This window comes from Xiphophorus maculatus, chromosome 2 (assembly GCF_002775205.1).
Source record: "Xiphophorus maculatus strain JP 163 A chromosome 2, X_maculatus-5.0-male, whole genome shotgun sequence".
Lineage (NCBI taxonomy): Eukaryota > Metazoa > Chordata > Actinopteri > Cyprinodontiformes > Poeciliidae > Xiphophorus > Xiphophorus maculatus.
The window spans coordinates 19,539,860-19,556,685 of NC_036444.1; the positions used below are offsets into that span (position 1 = coordinate 19,539,860).

The 16,826-nt window shown below is 38.3% G+C and overlaps 1 protein-coding gene across 2 annotated transcripts in view; it reads left to right on the plus strand.

Annotated features, from left to right (window-relative positions):
* The first annotated feature begins 1,085 nt into the window (after positions 1-1,085).
* Positions 1,086-16,826, plus strand: part of smpd3 (sphingomyelin phosphodiesterase 3) — a 65,526-nt gene continuing 49,785 nt past the window's right edge. For both annotated transcript variants that reach the window (XM_023324594.1, XM_023324600.1), the window contains exon 1: positions 1,086-1,283. The gene's annotated coding sequence lies outside the window, so the exon portion shown is untranslated. The remainder of the gene's footprint in view (positions 1,284-16,826) is intronic.

Consider the following 16,826-nt stretch of genomic DNA (forward strand, 5'->3'; position numbering starts at 1 on the left):
TCAGACTGAACTACACTGCATTTATTGTTGAACTTAAAATCACTCTCATGGACTCATGCAGCCAGACATTATGTGAAGGTTTTGCATGAACCAGCCAGAGAGACGTTGATGAAAATTCAAAATATAATCTTAATTTATTAACAAAAAGAATCCAAAAATGATAAATTGGGCCCAAACTGAGGTCAACATAACAAAGTACAACTCAGGTGGTAACAGAACAAACTCAAGCACAAACTGACCTAACAAACAAGACATGAGGGGAACTTAAATAGTGGCTGATCAGACCATTAACACACACTAGGGGGTAAATAAACACACAAAAACCTAACAAATATTGGTCAGAATATTACTAAATCTATAAATGAAATAAATATCAGAATTTAACTAACTTTCCAAAAGAAGAAACATTAAATAAATGGTAAAATTAAACTAAAGACCAAATTTCCCCCTCCCCTGGTGAACAAATGGAATGGTCCGCTGAGGAAGTTTGACAACCATATATGGACACCAATCAGCTGGAGCTCATCTCTGATTTTCAGCCACAGGTCCAGAGGAAACTGGTAACTCAAAAGAAAAATAATTAATTTGTTGTATTTAACAAAATATACAAAAAACTGACACATAAAGTTAACTAAATGGGTGCACAACAAATAGTTAACTAAAGAGTCAGACTAATGAAAACAAATTTAAAGATAAAAATCTAAACTACTCACTAATCAATATATAAAGTAATATTAAGGGAAAACAAAAAACCATTACCAATAGTGTCTGCGTGTGACAGTTGGGACAGCTGTCACACATTAAAACTTTAATTTTAGAAGAGAAAAAAATACAGCCAAATTAAAATGCCCCAACAAACTTTGAAGACATTAAATAACTTGAAATGCTAAAAAAAATAAACAAATAAATAAAAAAAGGAATAGATTAATAGACGGAATGTTTCAAGGAGTCGTAATCAAGGCATGAGTTTATGGATCACTTCGGCCCCTCCTCTCTGTGAGTCCGGGGGGCGTGGCGGCCGTGGTCGCTAGGAGAAGTGGGCGTGGTGTCGTAGCCATGCGGTGACGTCAGCGGGAGCTGTTCAAAGCAGTGTGGTGCTGAAGAGAGCACTCTGCCCGCCGCTCAGACCGCCAGCGGGCTCCGGCGCACCGTGGCTCGGTCGGCTCGCACTAACACTGCGGGGAATCAGCAGCTCCGTGGACGCGGACGTGGAATTTCCCCGCACCGAGGACCCGTTCTGAAACCGAAGCTCCTGTGGGATTTTTATATTTTTTCCCCAACAAGTAAGCGGTGCATTTTCTCTCTTCTTCTGTATCGGTGTGTGTCCGAAACCATTTGCAGGGGGGGGCGGATACTCTCCAGCTGTAGCCTTATAAATGCTAATAAATCAGAAGCGGTTTTGCTTTCTGTCTGATTTAGACTGGATTTTGGCGGAACAGTTGGATTTCACGAAGCTGCTCTCGGTTTCAGTCTGCGTGCGTCTTCCAGCCGCGCCTAAATCTTACCTTGTGTCTGCCCGGGTGAAACATTTGACTCATATTTGCATAATCCAGCAGTCAGTCGCCAGACATGCTCACTCTCTCCACCTGGCTTTCATACACGGCCACTCTGCTAGTTTAATCATTTTCACGGCGTGCTCTGCTCATCTCTTGCCTTTATTTTCGTGATTTACTGCTTGTAGGATGGTACTGGGAGTAGTGGTCTGCTACCGGTTGGGTTTCTAGATGGCTGATGTAGCAGCTTGGAGTAGAAAGTGAAGAGAATCTGCTCAGCTCAGTGTTTCCTCTTTCTCTACTAGAGGAGATTTAGGTGCGGCTTCTTCTCTTCACTTTTTCTTCTTTCTCCTTCTGTTTTTTGTCCTCCTCTCCGCTGACCGTTTCCTCATCTTATTTCCATCTTTTCATCCCTTTCTCTCAGTTTGCTTCACCTCCCCCATTTTTATTTTTTTCTGTTTCTCCATTTACTACCCTTTCCCACATTGTTTCCACTTTCTTCTCTATTTAGCTTCTTTCCGTTTGTTTTCCATATGTATTTTTCCAGTCTTTTTCCTTCCTTCATCACCTATTTTTGTCTCATCCTGCTGTTCTCCCTCTCCCTTCCTTATCTGAGGTTTTATTGCCTTAACTGATGTTGTACAGCCCGTAAAACTGCTACTCATTTTGCCCTAAAACAAAGTGAATGATAATCAGTGTGGTTATTACTTTGATTTAAAGAGTGCTCAGTTCTCTTCTCTTGGTTTATTTAGTTATAATGTTTCAACGCAGATGTGTATTTATTTGAGTAACAGGAAACTGTGTTTTATGGAGCATTTAAAGAAACGCTAAGAATTAATATTCTGTATTTTCAAAACCTCCTCCTTCGTTTACCTTCCTCTTCACGGTCTCACAGCTATTTGGGAGTATTTGCACAGATTACAGCTGACCAATCGAAATATTCCCCCAACTGAGTTCTAGATCCCTGCAGCTCCTCCAGGGGTACAATATACATTTTGACTTCTCTGATGAGTGCTTTCCATGCCTGGACATATACATGCCGTCATGTCTTGGTTGATTTGTTGCTGAGCCAAACTCATACATTTAATTTTCAGATGATTTAACAGCACTTCGTTAGACATTCAAAGCTCGCAATATAGTTTTAAAATCTAACTCTGCATTAATCCTCTCTGCAACTTGACCTCTGACCTGTTTGGTGAGATTCTACCATCTTTGTTCACTTTTATTTATTTTTTTTATTACTAGCGGCTTTCAGAACAGCTGGATTTATAATGAGATTAAAATACACATTGGTGCTCTCTGTTTACTAATTGGATATTTTCTGACGGCAATTGGTTGCACTAGATTTTATTAATGGGCACCAGAGTGAAAAAGTTAAAACTTTTACTTGGATACTCTACTTGCTTGGCTGTTGCAGTGAAGACATAGTTTGCTCTGGAAAAATGCTTTTGGCATTTGTTGATTTGTTCATCATACAGTACAGACCAAATGTTTGGACACACCTTTTAATTCAAAGAGTTTCCTTTATTTTCATGACTATTGACATTGTAGATTCACACTGAAGGCATCAAAACTATGAATAACACATGTGGAAATATGCACTAAACAAAAAAGTGTAAAACAATTGAAAATACCCCTTATATTCTAGTTTCTTCAAAGTAGCAACCTTTTGCTGTGATTACTGCTTTGCACACACTCTGCATTTTCTTGATGAGCTTCAAGAGGTCGTCACCTGAAATGGTTTTCACTTCATAGGTCAACCTGCCCTGTCAGGTAAATAAGTGGGATTTATTGCCTTATAAATAGTCATGAAAATACAGAAAACCCATTGAAATAGAAGGTGTGTCCAAACGTTTGGTCTGTACTGTATGTTGGCTATTCTGTTTAAAACCAAGCGGCCGATTTTGCGTATTCAAGACGAAACAAAATATTTTTTTCAAGTGTGAGACCAGTAAGCTGGAGGAACGTTGGAAGTTCATTTCCTAGAAGTCATAATAACATTATTGAGCTCTTTGCTTTTCCAACAAAGATGCTTTGGCTTTGGCTGTAGAACTTTTTATTCTGTTCAAAGCTCAAAAACCCAATGGAGCAGTCGCTGAAATGAAGAAAAGCTTTAAAAAGAAATTTTCACTGATTACATTTGGAAAGTACCATCTACTGAAATACTGAATGTCTATGGGCAATTCTTTTTAAGCCTGCTTAAGCCTGGCTGGTATATTTTTGTCTGCTTTGCTTTTTATAGGCCACGTTCTGGTGCTGAACCTATGTAAAGAAAAAACGGAGCTAAAGTCAAAAGAAAAAGTTAAAGAAACCATCAGAGAGCCTGAAAAACTATTGATCAGTACCACTTTGGCATATAGCAAAGAAAAAATGTTTGCCTTATTTGAAGCAAAGCACAAAGAAATGAGGAATGACTCAGTGCTTTATGTGGATGAAGAGGAGTTCTAGGCGTGTGGACTGAGATCTGGGCCTGTAGCCCAACTCTTCCTACATTCCCCTAATCATCTATGTATTAAAGTAATCCTCTGCATTTAGCCAAAACAACACTTGCCTTAGCCGCTGCAGCTTATTTATTACACTTTTTGGCTTCAGACCAACATGTCGGAGCAGCAGAAGTCTTTGCAATATGCACACGTCTTTAAACAGGATCTTCAGACTAACCGCCTCAGTCTGCCCAGCATGACGTGTCTTCATTTGCCAGTTTGATTGCTTAACTCACCTTCTGTTTGATATGTTTTTAATTAGAGCTGTGTGTTAGTCACAAGTCTCCCTGATGAGTGTGTGTGTGTGTGTGTGTGTTTTTTTTTTTTAAGTGTCACTCTTGAATGTGTAATTTTTCAAATAAGTGGCTTCATTAAACTCAGTGGAAGCCGAGAGCTCTGTGATTAATATCCCAGAATGAGCCAGAACGCGTAATAAGTGACTCTGATTGGCCGCTGTGGCTGCATGTCGTGCTGCCTGTTCAGAATCGTGCAAGGAAATTACTTCATTTTTCATAATCCAAATCAACCCCCCCTCATTTAACAAGCCTTTATCTAATAGGAAGGCTTGGAAGTTTGTGTTCCTCCTCTTAGTCTTCATCCATGCAGCAGAGAGGGTCTTTGTCAAATCAGCCAGGTGGTTTTGCGTCGGCAGGTCGATTTGATCGGCAGGTGGGGGGTCGACTGGGGGCTCGTCTGGGACACCTGATAGGGCAGGATCTGGTTTCTCAGCCTCTGAGCAGGTGCAGAAACAACAGGGCTGCCTAACCATGTATAATGTGGAGTAATGTTTGTCATGTTTAGAGACAAAGGGTGGAAGCTGCATATCTTACAGTGAGTGGAACAGTGTGTGAAATGATTGTCTCCTCTGCTGGATTCAGATTCTGACATTGTTGAAATTTATATCATGTTTTCTGTTAGATTTTTTGTGTGTATTTTATTTATTTTTTTATTATACTTGTATATATTATTTAATTTTAATTCAGTTTTTAGCGTTTTTTTCCATTATATATTTTCTTGTATGTATTTTTTATTATTTTTAATTAAATGTTTTAATTATATTTTCAAATATTTGTATTAATTATTTTTATATATCTTTGTATTTATTTAAACTAAACTAAACTAAACATTTTTTAATGTTTTTAAAATATTATTACTACTATATTCCATTCAATTTTTTTAAGACTCAATATTTACTTTATATATATATATATATATATATATATATATATATATATATATATATATATATATATATATATATATATATATATATATATATATATATATATATATATTATGCTAATTTAGTTTTTTTCCTATATTTGTAAAATGTTATTGGTCTTTAATTTAACATTTTATTATTTATTGATTTATTTATTACATCATTTTAATTTTATTTAGCTGCAAGAGAAAACTTCGGCTGAAAGCATTAAGGAAGCTTTCCTGTGAATCATTAATTGTTTAATTATTTTTATAATAAATAAAAGTTTTTTAGAACTATTTACATCATGCTTATAATATCCAAATGTATAGTTTATCAGTAAAACATAGTAATATTCCACTTTTCTTGGATAAAAGATCAATGCAGGTATTTCCATAAATTTGAATTTGCTTTCTGATAAGGCTTGTTTGTCAAATTAAAAGCACCATTTGGGGAAAAAAACAACCTTTTAATACGCCCTCGGCTTCTGTTTTTAAAAGGAATCGCCACATTTAACAAAACACAAAAAGCTCAATCCAGAATCAGTAGACGTGCCGCTGCTTGAAAAGGTCGATCCTCTTGGGTTTTAAATCAGCTGTGAGGACCTGCTAATAATTTCTGGTTAGATGACACAAAGGTCTGTGCTGAAGTGTAAAGTTTTAATAAGACAGGCTTTTCCTGAGGTGTTCGGCCATGAAAGTTACCAGTTTCAAAACGAGATCTAAAAGTAAATGGTGACGAGTCAAAATGTGATAAAACAGGAATCCTGTGCGTTCTTCAATTAGTTCCAGTTGGAGGCTTTTTCTGTAGCTTTTTGTGCCATCTGGAGATAATCAAAGTCATTTTTTCCCCGCGTTACAGCAGTCAGGTTTAAGCTTTAAACCCATTTACCACCCAAGGAAATGTTTCCTGTCGTCATGCAAGGCACAGTTAAGAACATTAAGAAGGAGCTCCATTTTCTAACTGGTAATTTTAGACAATAAAGCTGAATCTTGTGTGATGTAAATGTGATCCACTCTGCAGCCGTCGCATAGGGAATAACATCACGGATAATTATTTGAAGAATTACAAAAAATGTCTTACGTTTGGTATATTTTGTGAATGATTTAATTGATTCATCTTCCCATTATCTTATGTTTATTTGAGGTTGTGGAGGAAACCTGTTCAAGAGGACAACCCACACATGCAGTACTTTCTTCTGGACACTGTCCAGTTTCTAAAAGGGGATCGAAAGTTGTTCCCGATGCAGAGGGGATATATAGATCTTCTAAGTTCTTGGTCTGTTGTGGAGTTTGTCTAGAAACCATTCAAAGAGCTGCAACAGGAGGCACCACCTGAACCACCTCTGCTGACTCCACTTGAAGTGGTCAAGAAGGGAAACTTAAACAAAATGCCTCCCTTTTAATTTTAGTCAAACAGTTTGTTTGCTCGCTGATTGAGGCTCCATAGTCCACAGATCTGTTTGGAACCCATTGTATTTACAAGTGTTAGAGGAAAATAGATTTTAGTAAATTGATTAATCTGGAGAAAAATGCCAGAAATGTAGTTTCCCAGACTCCCTGTGAGAATCTTTGTGATAACCAAAGTATAAGTAGTTAATGACTCTCTGTCAGACTGAAGAGTCACTGAGCATGTCTGCTTACTGTTCTCATTTTTGCAAGAATGACTAAATTGCTGTTTGAATGAAAATCATCCATCTCTGCTTGGTAACGAAGAGTGACAGTTTGGGGGAAACTCCTTCTTCTTCATTTTCAAATTTTTCCATTATCAAGAAGCATCAGCCGCTCACATGAAGCTCTCTGCAGCAGAAGTCCAGCAATCTGTTCTGTCCTGATGCACCTGAGCGTGACCTCGGCATGCATGTCATAAAGACACCAAATGATGGCCCATTACCTGACTCGGTGCTCTGCTGTGTTGCTAATGCATCTCTCAACTTCTTCTGTACAACAGGATGTAGTAACACCATCAGAAAAAATCTCAGTCCATTTCAGTCTCCATCCAACTATCACTTATGAATAAGACTTAGATGACAATATTAGGTGATTAGTTCACATTTTTCTCAACTGTTCATTATGGTCTGTGGTTTAAAAGTTGTTGATTCTCATCGTATTGCATCCAGGTACCGCTATGTGATTACGATATTTCACATACTGATACTGAGATGGAAATTAAGACTCAATATGTGATGCAGCTTTAATTAGGATGTTTAAAATAATAGCAGCATCAGCTCTTTGTTTGGACTACAGTTCCTGTGCATTTCTTGGCTTTGTTTCAAAACACAATGTACTTAAAGGATTCCTATTGTAGTCAGGTCCAGGATTTTGGTCTTCTAACTTATACTCTTTGTGGTCTGGGACCAAGAAGATGCTTGATAACTGGTGTGTTGAAGCCATTGTCTTGTTGAAACATTTCGAAGACATTTCTTATTCAGCATAAGGCAACATGACTTCTTTAGGTATTTTGAGATATTCTGGCTGTTCCATGAATCCCAGCATGTGACAGATACAGATTGTGACTTTTTCAGTCCATGTATTTTTTTTCTCAACAATGAGACTGTTTGAGGCTTCTTGTGGGTAGCGTGCCCTCACATAGGCTTTTTTAAAAGCTACCGTTCTCACAGGTAACCCCGGAGGTGATCACTGGTCGACTCTTTGCCTTCTGGCTGATCCACTGGAAAGATCATTTTCCATATTACTTCACGTTTCTGGATTTAGCTTCAATACTAAAAAATTAAAGCTTTTCTTTTCTTTCTGAGCAGCCTACTATCACTGCTCTTTAATCCTAAGATAAATATATGGAATTATTTTACTCCAATTTCTGGAGGAATCCAGTGCAACCAACATGCCTAACATCTATTAACTCTAGCCTAAAATATAGGCCAAGTGTTTGAAATATTGATTGTCTATAAAATTCAGGAGCTTGGATTTTAAATGCTTTGCACATTTGAGTTTCTTTGTTGTTGTGAATAAATGGCTGAGCAGGTAATTGCAGCAACTAGTTGCTGTTCCCCTTATTGCCCGCCTCCCTCAGGATTACTTCCTGTTTTGGATTTCTAATAAATGATTGGATGAAGAGCCATGTTGACAGTGAACCTCCCACCTCTCCTTCGCCTCTTCTTATTCATCATCATTTTTCCTCCTGCATTTAAGCCAAGACTTCACACTCAAGTGCATCCCTCTCATTTCCCCCTGCTCTCTCTGATAGGTGCTCTCACAGACGCCTGAATAGTTTATCGTCGCCGCCGCTGGCAGCAGATTCACAATCGGATAAGAAGCTTGTCTCAAAACACTCACACAGAAGTAATTAAGACTGCAGAAAGCACAGAGGTTTTTTTTCTTTTTCTAATAAAAAATGAAAGCTAAAACAGTGAGTGCATCAGTTCTGTGCAGCGCTAAGAGCTTTGCAGCAGAGATGAGAGGCTTGTTGTGGACAGTTGTGTGGAGGCCTGCTGGTATTTGAATCAGAAACTGCAAACCTTAAAGGACGTGTGATGTCTGCGGGCTTTTGTTGTTAATTTGAAACCAGGGATTCAAAAATGGTGTGAATCTGGAATCCCATGGCGTACTCTCTTTAGAAAGCCTTAACTGGCACCAGCACAGATACAGTCCCAGTTGGAGGCTATATTTTACCCTGTGGGACTCTGTAGGGGGGGTTTCATCTCTACTTCAGATTTGTCACAATTGAAGGTCTTTTCTCTATACTTTCTGGGTTTATTTATCATGTTTATCTTTTGTACAGAGCATTTTCCTATTATTGTTTCGAGGATAACTGGTCACTCTTAATTGCCTCTTACATGGCTGTAATGGACCAGTGGCCTGTTGAGAGTATAATGCACCTCTCGCCTAATGTCTACTGGGAAAAGATCCAGCCCTGGTCAAGACTCTGAGGGCCAAGTAACTAGATGGTGGACATGATTTATTTTGGCACTTTTTGTCCACTTTTAGAACAATAGACTGAGAAAATAGATCTGAAAGCTTTCATGAATCTGTGACATTATAGAACTCCTTCCTTTGGGCATTTGAAAGCAACAAAACTATACTAGAATCTTACTGACACTGAGATGCTACCAAAGAGCTTAAAAGTTACAATTTACAACCAGTGAGAGTTGAGGAAATTTTCCAAACCCAAAAGAGGAGTTTTAGATTTGTAAGCACCAAATGTTCTCCTCATCTTAAAAAGACATGTTTTCTCTAAAATAACCTTTTCAGGAACCAGGGGTAAATATTTACGGTCATTGTTACCCCCGTTCTCCGTTCTGAATTAATCATAGAAAACAGTGTGGAAGTTTAACTTTGGTCTAAGTTTAATGGCAAAGCTTTGTAGAGTGGACAAGCATTTCAAGTTGGAATAAAAAACAGTTATAACAGTTTAAACTTGTCTGCAGATCATATTTTCATTTAACTTTAACTATGAAACATTTTTCTGCTTTCAGTCTTTTGCAACATACCAATCATTCATACACTGCATACAGTATTTGACAGTTACCCCAAAAACATGAACAATAAGTCTTGTGTCTTGATGGTTTGCAGGCTTTTATTTGTGCCCCACATGAGAATAATGGCTCTCTGGTGAAATAAGGAACTGAATTTCAAGATTTGGGAAACACTGTGTTAGATCAGGTTCTTGTTCATTTCAGGATAGAAAGGCACTTTAAATATTCAAGGTAAAAGGCTTAAAGACTAAACATTAAAAAAAACCAGGAGAAAGTGTTGGGCATCTGTAAGGTAATTTTCCAATTTTGAGAGTAGGTTAAGAAAGTTAATTAAGTTCATTAAGCTACAAACGACTGGCGAAATTTGATGCAGTGTTTTGTGACGTCAAGATTAGGTTATTTATGCAATTTTATTCTTTCTAGTCTTAGTCTTGTTTTATGAAGGAATGAAATTTTAGTCTTTCAAATATGTACAAAGTGCCATTTTTCTAGCATGACTAATATTTTTATGACTAAACCTTACAGATGAAAAGCTGTTTCTGTCTGACTTTTCTTTTTCAGACAGGAATGTTAAAAATACATCTCGCTTAATGCTTACGGGGCCTCATTGGCCGAAGCTGAAGGTTGATCAAGTAAAAAACCCAGAGCTAAAACATGTAGGTGGTGTTTAACCAGTAGCACACTGCCTACTTATGGTAAATGAGGTTGAGCTATGTGACTCTAGCCCCGTTTAGACCATGCACAGCTGATTACAGACCTTTTACAGTTTTTCCTCCACCCTCTTCACTCTCCTCCTCTGTGATTTCTTCTCAGACTGAAAGGGCTCCATGTTTGCCTCTTGCCTTCATGTGGGCTTGTCCTTAGTGTCTCCGTCTCTATACCCTCTCATCACTCTTGTGTGTCAGCCTTCCTTCTGTCCTCCATCTGTCTATCTGTTCCCTCCATCCATGCAGGCAGTTTAAGGTGCCAGCATGGCAGCACGAGTGGGATGTCTGCTAAACTCCACTGCTTCCACCGATGCACCGTCCAGAAAGGAAGGAAAAACAAAACCAAAATCTGAACCTGAAATCCTATTCTGATTTATTTTTGGTTTTCTTGTAAATACTTTTATCTTTTAAGACAAAATGATAGAAACATAAATACATCCAAATGGGTAGCTAGATACTGTAATTGACTGTAATTGGTAGATTAGTTTTTGTAGGTTCATGTGGAACATTTTAAATCAGGGAAATAAATACGAGTAAAATTGAATAAATTAGTAGATCAGTAATAATGTATTAATTTATAGTCTTGAAAAAGAAGCGTATGTAAAAGTTTGAACCTAGAGCTGCCTTCAAAATTCATTATGGACTTCTAAGGATTTATTTGAGACAGTTTCTATCCAAAGTGCAGTGACTGGACAAAGTGAAACAGCTAGGAATAAGAAAAAAAATTACATATATTTTTGTCTCATCCACACATGATAAAACTTTAAGAGCTGGGATCAAATTTCTGCCAGCCACCCTTGAAATTTGATTGGCCACCTTGCTGGGAGGTAGACATCCAGCACACACACAAGAGCTGAAAACTAAATTAATGTGTCAAGGTGGAATATTCAGACTGAAGATCAATTCATATAGGAGGATTCAAAATATTTCACCACTTTTTTAACTTCAAATTGTGGCATCTCTTCATTGCAATTTAAGACTGCAAGGCATTTAGAGAAAACTTCAATTTTAGCTTCCCACCCTTCTACTATCTGTGCACATGTGGTCCACCAAGAAAAAATCCTAGGCACACCCCTGGCAAAGTAGAGACATATCTACTTATATATATTTATATATATTTATGTACAATGTTTTTAAATGATGACCCTGGTTGCTGAGTGTTTAGAAATGGAAACTTCTTCACTGTGTTTCTTGAGCTTTTTCAATGTTCCAAATATGTGTGAATCCATTCAGTGGTGTCAAATAAATCCTTTAAATCCTGGCAAAGATACAGGGAAAAAAAGGAGTTTTTAAAAGTTTGACCTGGAAAAAAAAAATCCAAAAAACACCCAGGATTGCAAGCTGCAACCCAAGCACTATTTCCAGAATAAAACAATCAGCCTACAGAGAAGCATTTCCAAATTGAAACATTTCTTTCTGGTGAACTGGCCTGTTTCTCTATCGCCCTCCTTTTCAGAAAATAAAACATGACAGAGGTCAGCAGACGTCCAGAGTGAGAGTGGGCGGCAGCTGCAGCACAGCTCTGAAAATGCCACTAAACAAACAAACCAAAAAAAATAGAGAGCAGAACGTGATCTGAGCAGCCTGAAAAGTATTTCTTTTCATTCAGGGCCCCTGGTCAGCACAGTGTTTTATTTTTTTTTTATGTCGTCACATCATTTACAGCTTCAGTGAACGTCTAAGAGCCTCGAAACAGGGAAAGGCAGACAACCCACCCAAGGTCATCCGTCTGCTGCGGGCAAGACGACTGAGCACAGACACATCACAAATACGCATTAACCTCACTTGTGCTCTATGACACATAGAGATTATATAAATGGACTCCTGCGTCACACACACAGCAGCACACAAACGTATGGACTCTTCTCTTCTCAGTATACTGTTATAAATCTCTTGGTTGTTGTCATCTGATCAAACCCAATTGTTAAACAAAGTGCAGCACAGTTACTACTTGAAGTATTTTCCTTTTTGTTTTTGCTTTCATTACCCGTTTACACACGATGCCGTGTTTTAGGGGAAAATACAGTATATGTTCTTGTAGGTTTTTCTATATTTAGGCCAAATCATTCTTCTGTCCAGTACCATTGATTTGTATTTTTATGTAGGGCAGTAGTTCTCAACTTTACCTCTTACTGTAACATTTATAAGCTATCATAAGCTCGTCTTTGCCATGATAGCTTTGAGATCATTTAAATCTGAAGTGAATCACAGAAACCCACAAAGCACATTCCATATCGTCAGTATTTCAACAAAGAACCAAAAAGAAGACAAATAGGACAAGTTGTGAAACTCATCACATCTGTTCTGTTTGCATTGTTGCCATTGGTCATGTGATCATCCACTGACCACCATAACCATTTTGACAATGCATTGTCAAACGAGCTGGCGACATTATACACTAGCAAATTCACCCCAAGATGAGATCATGCAGTGCTCTGAGAAATTACAAAACGTTCCCCTCCAGGAACATTTTCAGGGACCAGGGTAGTTTTCTGGGGTGATTTTTCTCTGCAGGAACTTTCCACTGCAGGAACCAGACCCGAATCCACCGTGAACGTGTTGCTGTCAGGGAGGAAGGGCTTCTTGGATAGACCATTTACCAAAGAGGGAGCTTTGTAAGGAAACCCTGCTAAACATTTCCACTGACTGATCATTCCCAGCATTTTGTTTCAGTCATCAGTTTATTTTTCTTTGCTCAGCATATTTTCTGCCAACTTGAAATGACAAAACAGTGTTGTTTTTTGCATCCAAATAACACTTATGCCACCTTTCTTCTGAATTCTTCAGAGGGAAATGTGTGCATATCTGTCACAGTGATGATCTGCAGCTTACTTATTTTGCTGCTTTCATTCCTGATCGTGTGAGCTAACGCTCATGATGTTTGACTCCTAGACCTCTGGTCTTTAAAGGGGCAGTATGCAACTTTTATAAAAAAATATATTTATATAATTTTACACATCTGTTGAAACTGTCTCTATGTTGTGACAGTATGGTATGAGATAGATAATCTGTGAAAAAATCTAACTCCTGTATCTTCTCCGGTGAGAACTAGAGACAACCAATCAGACGCGGGAGGAGGTCATTAGCGCTGTCAATCACCCTTGCATGCACCTGCTCATCCTCATGCTTTTTTATAGAGGTGCTCACTCTAACAGTAATCAAATAATCAAATCCATTTGACTAGCAGAACCTACAGTACAGACCAAAAGTTTGGACACACACAGTTGTGTCCAAACTTTTGGTCTGTACTGTATATCTTCTACTTTTTCTTTCAAATAGTGTGGAAGCAGGAAGTGTTTCCTCTGACAATTAAACCAGTCACTGTAATTTTCCTTTAACTGCATTTGTGTGAACAAAAAATAAGGTAACAAATGATAGAATATGGATGCATAATTATTTGAATGTGTGCACATCGGAAGCTGGTTCTTTAGAAACTTGCAGCTGTGAGTCTTGTGCGCGTTGCTTCATTCTGTATTGCAAAGTGAGTGGCTCAGCTGGATCAGGACGTTGGACCGGGCCGTTTAAAGAAGGATTTGGGGAACGGAGCAGTTCCTTTTTTAAATCCATCCCAATGAGATTGGCTGAATGATATTTACTCTGGATAACGGCCTATTTGCTGAAATATGCTCATCGCACTAAAGCAAATTTAGAGGAGACAGCTGTGTGTTCGATAGTGAGTTTATGTTTGATGTGACTGGGAGGTTTGGTTGGCTGCCCGCTGCTGTTGGCAGGTCAGTGTGTGAATATAAAGACAGATTATGTTTCCGCTGCTGAGAAGTTGCAGAGAGCAGGATTTGGGTTGGGTCGGTTTAATCTTTTAGGCGGTGGGGTGGGTTTATATTTGGAAACAGGGAGAGCTTGTGGGCACTGTCAGTCATCAGCGCTGTTAACTGATGAAATTACAGACTCTCATTTAGAGCAGAATGGGTCCACACCTTCTGTATGCTGCTGCTCTTTATGTGGGCGGAGTCTGAAAACCATTTATCAGGGCATATCGAATGCCAGGTGCTCTGGCCTGACCCAGTACTGACAGCAGTGGACATTCATCTCAACCTTATGGCTGCTAAGAACATAATGGCTGCTGTGATGCCAAGAACCATTGTAATCCCAAACTTTCAAAATCAAGAAAAATTTTAATTTTGTGAATTAACCTGCAGATGGATGCTGGCATCTTTATTTATCTCTTGAAATATTGTCTCATCAGATAATCACTGTGATTGATTATTCCTATTTTAAAGATTTTTTCTCAAATCCCCAAATGTCTAAATGCTTATCCTGGCTTCACAAAAGTATTCATATCTCTTGAACTTTTTCTACCTGGGCTTCCACCTGACAGAGCAGCTTTCCCCCACAACTTACCCACTCAGCTCCTTCAGACTAGCCAGCAACAATTAGCAAACACCTGGTGGAACTGCGCATCTGCTGAGCTCATTATACCAGCTACTTCTTCACAACGCTGGTTAAAACATCGTGAAAGGGTTAATAGAAGATCAATGTGATGACATGCTGATGGCAGAGTGTCGGAAAGTTAAAGGGTTTCTTAAAGAGACAGACACCAAGGCATTAAATTGCAAAATCAAATTTCTTGTAAGTCATGTTAATAACAACTGAAGGTAGCATGATTACTTGATTGTGCTATGAAATGGCACTATGTTGTTGGAAAACACATAATACTTCCCCTTTAAGATATTTACTTGAAAAAATACATTTAATGTCTTTACTGTACAGTTTTTGGTTTGTGTAAAAAAGAATATGCGAAAAGTTTCCAGGGGTACCTTCTGCTTTTACATTTGCAGTTCTTTGTTTGTTTGTTGTTTTTTTCGGCCATTTGAAAAAGGAGCTGACTCATTTTTAGCAATGCTGACAAAAATCCTTTTTGGTAAAATGAATCAAGTCATTGTGCTTTGCTCTTGTTAAAGGTTTTCCTCTAATGTCTTCTGACTGTGATGTTGGAACGAGACGCTTTGGGTGGAGCAGTTTGTTTAAGATGTGGTTGAGTTGAACTATACTGTTTATGTGGGGAAGCAGATGTACGCTGAAAACTACAGGGGCTAACTAAAATAAGTGCGTATGTGAAAGATTCACAGTCTCTTATTACCTCCATCAGCTACAGGCCTTGTTCTGACTCAAAAGGAGTCTGTGCTGGTTGAATGAGAACGAAGAGGGTGGGGTGGACCCCCTGTTTGGTAATTAGTGAGGTGATGAGGTTAAAGATGACATGTGAGCCGGGTGGGCTGTGGGTCTGCTCTGCCTCTTAACCTGATTTTCAACTTCCTCCACATTTTCTTTCTATTCTCGGCCAGCCACATGGCAGATTCAGAGCTGCTGCTTGGCTGATTAGATCCAACACAGATGCAACAAGTACATCTGGTAACATCGGTAAATACAAGACACAATAATTGTTGCTTTGGCTGTAAGAAATCGAGGCCGATTGGAAATAAACCTGCTTTATTTGGTGACCACCAGGTTAGTATTTCAGGCTACAGACACAGCTGTTAGGAAAGAGGCACAACCAAAGACAAAAGGAAGCAAAACATGAACTTATTCTTCATTTGCTCCTTCCTAGGTTAGGTATGCCATCAGCAATTTGTTCATCTTTATTTATTTGTCGGATTTTGTAAACAATGCAGTATTTTTTTCGCCACTGACTCAATTTACACAAATGTACAAGCAAATTGTGTGCAATTATGCAAATGCAGTAAAATGTGAGTTTATTGTGATTATTTTCACACATCTTTATCAGGTTTAACAGTCAGCTTGGAGAGTGATCATTGTTACAGAACCACTATCAGTGGTAAATATGGAATATTATGTTTAAATACACTGTGATGTAAAAAACCTATTTTAAAAATTTCACACATCTCTTGCATGTCAGTGTCAAACAGAGACAGAGTCTCAACTGACTGGAAAAATCATTTTAAAATAGATATTCCCTTCATTTTCAGTCAGAGTTTTCACATCTTACTATGAATAGAGTGACATTTTGATCTAAGTTTTAGCTATCGTTATTAAATATTACCTCTGCCTTTGACACTGTTGCATCTTAATAGTCTGCAAAGTTTGCAGGGGCCCTCAGCTTCTCCTTCAGTGTTGTTTATGGCTTACTCTTCAAGTGAACCTTTGGCACTGACATTAGAACGACACAGAAATGATGATGACCCTTGACCTGAACAATGAAAATGTTTCAGGAAAAGTAGTAAAATTGATAATGAGAGAAATAAGCAGAGAGAGAAGGAGACTTAACTTAAAAAGGCAAACTTAAAAAGACTATCTAATACTACAATTATTTTTAATAAATGCGAGATGCACCAGCTCCTGCACTCCCATTCACCGCTTAATATCACACATATGAAAACAATCACATGAGAGCAGGATAAATGCAGGACACAGGGGGGTCAATCGCAGACACTGCCAACAGGATTAAACATTGCATAAACCCTGACAATTTCAGTCTTACCTAAGCTATTAAAGTGAGGTTAGCATAAACTTACTTTCAACCACAATGATCTT